Source organism: Phoca vitulina, unplaced genomic scaffold (genome assembly GCF_004348235.1).
Source record: "Phoca vitulina isolate PV1807 unplaced genomic scaffold, GSC_HSeal_1.0 scaffold5, whole genome shotgun sequence".
NCBI classification, from domain to species: Eukaryota; Metazoa; Chordata; class Mammalia; order Carnivora; family Phocidae; genus Phoca; species Phoca vitulina.
The window spans coordinates 62,485,925-62,493,725 of record NW_022589708.1 but is presented as its reverse complement, the minus strand read 5'-3'; positions in this window follow the sequence as shown (position 1 = coordinate 62,493,725).

Sequence of the window (7,801 nt, the reverse complement as noted above, 5' to 3'; positions counted from 1 at the left end):
GTTCAAATTTTGCTAACCAGTCACTGTGGACAGCTTTGTTATCAAATCTCCTACAATAGAATCTCACCTGACTTAGGTCTTGTTGTTTCTGTGCAATTATTGCTTTAAGCTGACAAAAATTGCCTTGCATTAATATTTAATATTAAAATCAATGATTACTCTAGCACAGTGACAGAATGCTGCTGCTGAATGCTATTGGATTTCTCATTAATATTAATTTGTAGTTTGTAGGGAAATGGTTTAACAACTGAGCTACACACATGTAATTCAAATATTGATTAATCGGGCCATAAATCTGTAATCATGAAAAAAATTGCTCTTAACCATCTGTGTTTGATTTTATGGTCTTAACATTTTCAAAATCCATCGTATTTCATTAATAACATGCAATGTACTTTTTCTAGTATGTTAGTTATTAGCAAATATTTTCCAATTTTATTTTTTTTAGATTATTTATTTGTCAGAGGGAGAAAGCACAAGAAGGGGAGAACGGCAGACAGAGAAAGAAGCAGGCTCCCTACTGAGCAAGGAGCCCGATGCGGAACTTGATCCTAGGACCCTGAGATCATGACCTGAGCTGAAGGCAGACCTTAACCAACTAAGCCACCCAGGGGGTCCCAATTTTCCAGTTTTCTGACCAGCATAAATTTGTTTTAGGTTGCCAGGAATGATACAAAATTTTCTGATAAATCTTTACCTAAATGCAAATCTTTACCTGATATCAATATCATTATCAACCATGATTTACTGAATGTGTTTTAAGAACTTAGGACTGAACTGAGAATCTAATTTTCCTTCATATAGGAAAATTATGCTATTGATCCCACATTGGTAGGGATTTGAATTGCTTTTCTTGATTGTGTAATTAACTTCCATTACGTTTAAGCTATAAATACATATGTCATGTTTGTAACATTAGATGAGTGTGTGCCCACAGAACAGAAATTAAAGATCCGCCACCCTAACTGGGTGTGTTTTTAAATTCCAAACAGAAATCTTGCTTTCTATAAGACAATAGTTTATTTGTTCATTAACAAATATTTATGAATGTGTAAGGCATTATGCTGATTTTTGCAGTGGGGTAGACAAATGAATAACACATGTTCTTTAGCCTCAAGTCATCTTACTATAAACAAGGAAAATTGTTGAGGCACATATGCAATAACCATAATACAAATTCAACTTTTTATTTGTTTATTTATTTTTTTTACTGTCTCCCTAAGACTGTGAGAACCAGAGGGGAGGGGGCAAAATTATTGTGGGAATGAAGCTTCCTCTCAGGGTCTGTCATATTTGGGTACGCCCTCACTGGAAAACACATGCTTTAGGCCAGAGCAGTAGAACACAGACCTTAGTGTGTGTGTCACAGAGTCGCTTGGAGGACTTGCTAAAACACAGATTTCTGAGCTCCAGCCCCAGAGCTTCTGATGCCATGAGTCTAGGACGGGGGTGGGGTGGGGTCTAAGAATTTGCATTTCTAGTAAGTTTCCAGATGATGCTGAAGTTCCTGGTGGAGGAGCCACACTTTGAAAAACCACTGGGTTAGAGATTCCCAAAATTGGTTAATAGAAAAATTATATAGGGAGCATTTTCTTTCCTCCTTCCTTCCTCTGAAAACTGTCTCTTTTTCTTCCCTTTCTCCTTTCCTTCCTTATTCATTTTTTCCTTTTGAACATGGATCTTCCTCCTTCTTACTCTTAAGAGATACAGTGGGTCTGTGCCAAAGATCAAAAATAAACACTTACAAAAAGCTTACCCTATGGTTTGCTGAATTCTGGGTTAGTTAATTTTCCTTTCCGTTGTACTGGGGAAAATTAAATAGGGGAGAGGATTGAGTGAACGTGGTAGGTAAGTGTAAAATAAAGGGTTTGGTTAAATAAAGTGGATAATTGTTTGTACTCTTTGATTTGGTTCACCGACAGGTGAATTTTCTGGTGTCCAAACGTGGCAGGATTGAGAACATTCTAAAAGGCCAGTTCTGACTGCTGATGGACTATGCACTCCCAGGGCTGGGGGTCATAAGGAGCTAAGGGTGGTCATGCATAGTGTAGTCATGATGAATGACTTTGAATTAATGTGAACCGTCCTCCACCTCCTCCACATCAGGGGTGTTTCTCTATTTTTAAGCAGCTTCAAGGTCCTTTGTCACTTTTCACTCTTACTATTCTTAATCCAGTAACCCATCCTTTGTGTTTCCCAAGCTAGACTATGAGAATACCACAAATAACTATGGGGCACCTTCAGGGAGCATCAGCTTTAATTAAAAGTGCACTGCTACCATATTTCTCAAAAGAGACTCTAATGGTGAGTATTTCAAGCACCATAGATGTATGTGTGTGTATTTTATACTTTTATGCTGGTAGGTTAGTAACAGTCTTAGTCATAAACAGTGTTTGCAACTATTTTTTCTGATTGCTGAGTATGGAAGATGACAAAACCAGCCCTGCAAAAAGTGATGTAACTTCCATTACCTAAATTGCCTTCATTGTCTGTGCCTACAGAACATGGCTAGATGATATCACACTGAATTAATTGATTTAATAATTCCTGTTATCAACAGGACAGCCAGTCCTCTAAAATCAGCTTGTATGTAATCAATTACTGAACTGGTTAATATGTAAATCTAGTTAACATGTAATATGACCAAACCTATCAAAACCTGAAATCACTTCTTGTTTTAAAACAGTACCTTCTATAAGTGTTAGTCAATAAATAAGAATGGAAGTGGTCAATGTAATTGAGATATGGCAGATGACTTCAAAATAGAACAGCATTCTCCTTGCAAATGGCCTTTAGAGATTTGGTATTTCTTTCTCCTCCAAATCATAGAGTCATGCCACTGAAGGGAACTTCAATTTGATGTTCCACCAAATGGAGAAGTCTCTTCTGCATCTCCCTGAGGGATTGTCAGCTGGCTCCTGCTTTACCAATTTCCAGTGACAATGAACGTATAACCGTTCTCTTATTGGGCAGCTCTAAATGATGGAAGGTAATTTTGTTTCCAAAATTTTCACAAAAATGCTAATTCTTCTGTGAGTCAGGTCTGTGTGATTTCCAACTTCACATTGTTCTCTAGTATCACAATGCCTCCTAATGCATGCATACTGCGTGCCAAGAAATTTGTAGGATAATTGTTAGGAACAGAAACATTAATGAGACCCAGTGCCTTTTCTTAAGGTGTTTATAATCTGCTCATAGAAGAAATAATACATGCACATAATTATTTCTAATTCATGTGCCAAAGAGAATCTTTAAGTTCCATGAATTTTTGTTCAGATAAGGTTAAAAAGGAACTATACCCAGATGGAAAGAGGTTTCATGGAAGAGAAACCTGATAGGCAGAGATACTGAGGTCAAATGGGGAGAACATTTGAGGCAGAAGGGAGGGCGTGTGCATCGTGGGTACCAAAATATCGGGCATGTTTAGAAATAAAAAGTAAAACACCTGGAATGCAGCATAAAATAAAGATGTGAGTAAAATAGAAGGCTTTCTTTCTCAGATGGCTTGGGGTCAAATCACAGAGTACCTGGAAGCCAGAGACAGCCTTATGGATTTGATCCTCTACAGTAGCGTTCTCCAAGGTGGGGCGTCAACTCCGGGAGGTACGTAAGAGAATGCACTGGGGTGTGAAGAGATGTCAAAACTTCAGTGAATTTTCATTTTTAAACCTAAAAACTAAAAAAAAAGTAAGCGTTACTAAAATTTACTCTCTTGGTTCCCTCAATGACCATACTTCAAGGTCACATGTCTTATTTCATGTCCAGTATGGGAGGCATCCTGAGGGAAGAGTGGGTGCCCCGGAATGCTGAGAGGCTAGGAGGGGCTCTTCCCTCTGCTAGTTTTCACTAAGCTGCTCACTGCAACATGCTATCTAGCTTTCAGGGAGTTTGCAGATTTGGGGGCCCAGATGGATTTATAAACTATGTCATCTAATTTTAATTAAATGCATGATCACAAAATGATACACAGTTTTAAAGGATTCCTTCCAAGAATCCACGGATTGAAGACAAGACTAATGATACAATCACAGATAAATAAAAAGTGGCAGAGCTGACATTCCTTTTACCCTATGCGCAAGATGTTCATCAGCCACATTACAAAACACAGATCCGACAAGAAATAACTGTTTCAAAAAGTGATACTTGAAATATGGATATAGATCCAATTTTATTTACAATGAACCTTCTCATGAATGGTAAGAGATACATGATGCCTTTGTGAAATCTTGAGGCATTGTTTTTTTCTTTTTGTCATGATAGCCCTTAAAGTAGATATTGAAATAAACTAAGCTTGGAACAAGAACAGCGACCTCAGTTACTGTACCACAAAGTATTAACCAAAGTTTTCAGAAATAATTAGTCATATATATGCCTTAAATATAAATAAATATATATAAAATCTACTCATATAAAACAATTAAGCATAAATTATACATTATATGCTATCTAAATAAACATAAATAATATTAATGATAAAAATTTAGAGAGCTAGAACGTTCTTTGAAACATTAATAAAGTAATTATTCAAATATTTTTTATTATATCTTAGCTCAACTTTTTACATTTCTCTGCCTGTTTAAGAACATATCTAATTATTAGGACAGTCATAACTTCAATATACATTTATAAATAAGTGTATGTCTGTACACAGCACATTCTCAAAATGTTTTACCTGATAGAGGGGTGATAGCTTTTCAAATTTCGAGAAACCACTATTCTACATTTTGGACTAGGGATTCATTGAACGTTTTGATCCAGGAAGTGATACATCAATGCATCGAGAAAGATCAAGAACTCTAGGGGAAAAAGTGGTACCAGAGGTGCTAAAAATGAGACTATTTGATAATGAACTGTAAAGGAGAAAGAAGGGAGGTGACTGATAAATTGTTGAGATAATTCAGGGCTTGAATAAAGGAGAAAGCCGTGGAAAATGGAAGGAGAAGCTAGATGCCGTAAATACTGTGGAAGTAAGATCTGCAGGATTCCAGTAAGTGATTCGTTACTAGAGAAAGTGAGGGGAGTCACAGAAGCAAACCAAAGTTGGCCGCAAGTTTCTCCTCCGGATAATTGAACACAGGATGAGGACCTTCAGACAAAAATAGAAATGCTATGTTTTCAGTTTGGTTTAGAAGAGAATAGATTTTCTTCAATTTGGGTCACGGTTTATTTAAATAAATCAGTCTATCCATTTATTCATATTAATTTTTAATTTGCTCCAAAAATCCTTAATCTACTCCCACTACATTTCAGAAACTGCATAAAGTGCCAAGTATTCAAAGCTAAAAGAGATTGTTTCTAGCCTCAGGGAGCTCACAGATTAGTGGGAATAATAAAAATGTATCGATAATGATGTATAATGGGAGATGTGCAATTACAGAACCATCTGTAGGGGGATTTGCAAGCACATGGAAGGGCCACCTGGGCTGGCTGGGAACATTTTTGGAAGATGAGACTCTGGAGAAAAGTAAAAGTATGATTACGTGCTGGTAGCCAAGGGAAGAAAGGAATGTGTTCTAGGCAGAGGGGACAGAGTGGCCAAGGCATGGCGCAGGTATGTGGGAAGCTCAAGCAGAAGGATTTCAACAGAAATCAGAATCCCTGTGACAGGTGGACAGCTGAATTCTGCTAAGAGGGCATGGGCTCATCTATTCTGAAAAGAAAATCAATAGCAATCAATGAAACTTGGAAGGCTGTCAGGTCTACGCAGAACGGCAACAGGAGGAGGCAAATAAAATGAAGGGAAAAAATATAGTTTATATCCTAAAGCTGCAGCATGGAAGTTGAACAATGAAAATTTTAACTGTGGCTATTTAAATTGGAGACATTGCTATCCAGTAATTAAATGTGGTCAGTGTTAAATGAGAGAGGCTAGCTGGCACCCCTGCAGATGAGGATCATGGGAATAGAAGCTTGCTTCTGGAGAATACATGCATCCATACAGGGAAAGAGGCCACAAGCAGAGCTCCAGAAAGTACATGGATGCTTATGGCTTACTATTTTTTTTAAAAATTTTTAAAATTTTATTATGTTATGTTAGTCACCACACAATACACCATTAGTTTTTGATGTGGTGTTCCACGATCCATTGTTTTCATATAACACCCAGTGCTCCATGCAGTACGTGCCCTCCTTAATACCCGTCACCGGGCTAACCAATCCCCCCTCCCCCCTCCCCTCTAAAACGCTGTTTGTTTCTCAGAGTCCATAGTCTTTCATGGTTCATCTCTCCCTCCGATTCCCCCCACTTCATTTTTCCCTTCCTTCTCCTGATGTCCTCCACGCTATTCCTTATGTTCCACAAATAAGTGAAACCATATGATAATTGACTTTCTCTGCTTGACTTATTTCACTTAGCATAATCTCCTCCAGTCCCATCCATGTTGATGTAAAAGTTGGGTATTCATCCTTTCTGATGGCTGAGTAATATTCCATTGTATATATGGACCACATCTTCTTTATCCATTCATCTGTTGAAGGGCATCTCGGCTCTTTCCACAGTTTGGCTATTGCGGACATTGCTGCTATGAACATTGGGGTGCATATGGCCCTTCTTTTCACTACATCTGTGTCTTTGGGGTAAATACCCAGGAGTGCAATTGCTGGGTCATAAGGTAGCTCTATTTTTAAATTTTTGAGGCACCTCCACACTGTTTTCCAAAGTGGCTGTACCAACTTGCATTCCCACCAACAATGTAAGAGGGTTCCCCTTTCTCCACAACCTCTCCAACATTTGTTGTTTCTTTCCCTGTCCGTTTTTGCCATTCTAACTGGTGTAAGGTGGTATCTCAGTGTGGTTTTGATTTGAATTTCCCTGATGGCTAATGATGATGAACATTTTTTCATGTGTCTATTAGCCATTTGTATGTCTTCTTCAGAGAAGTGTCTTTTCATGTCTTCTGCCCATTTTTTGACTTGATTATTTGTTTTTGGGGTGTTGAGTTTGACAGCTTACTATTTTTTTTTAAAGATTTTATTTATTTATTTGAGAGAGAAATAGTGAGGGAGAGAGAGAGAGCACAAACAGGGGGAGAGGGAGAAGCAGGCTTCCCGCCAAGCAGGGAGCCCGATGCAGGGCTTGATCCCAGGACCCTGGGATCATGACCTGAGCTGAAGGCAGACGCTTAAACCAACTGAGCCACCCAGGCGCCCCTGTTTATACCTTACTATTAAAGCGTGTATTTATGTGTGTGCCAGATGAAACTTGAAGCTGAAAGAGGATAGGAGATGTGTGAAACTAAATGTGCTTTGCCTGAAAATGTGAAACCGTTGCATGAGATGGGCAAAAATGAAAGATTATTGTTTAGTTCCACTGATGGTGGTGTGCAATCGCTCAGAATAAACTTGGCAAGTGTGTGTCACTTTACAGATTATATATTATACCCTGCACACATTTTATGTCATCAGATCCTTCTTACTCAGTAAGTCGGGTGGTGGCTGCCGTAGTTTGCAGGTGAGACTAAGACTTGCAGGCAAAATGTGGCTGCCCAAGGTCATACAGTGGCAAGGTGAGACTCAAGCTGGGTTTTCTGACGCCCATACCAGAGCATCTCCCACTTCAGTAGCGGTTTTCAAATGGGCTCCACGGAGGCCTAAGGTCTTACATTTCTGCATCAGGGGCAGCGGTGTGGCAGACTTCTGTAACTTGTGGGCCATCAAGCACCATTCTCCCTTCCTGTGGTGACAATACATCAATTGTTTTGGAGAATTATCTTTTGATAATTGAGGGGTTTTTTTTGTTTGTTTAAATGTATATGGATAGCTTTTGTATGCAGAAAGAAATCCTTACATCTGCGTTCATTTT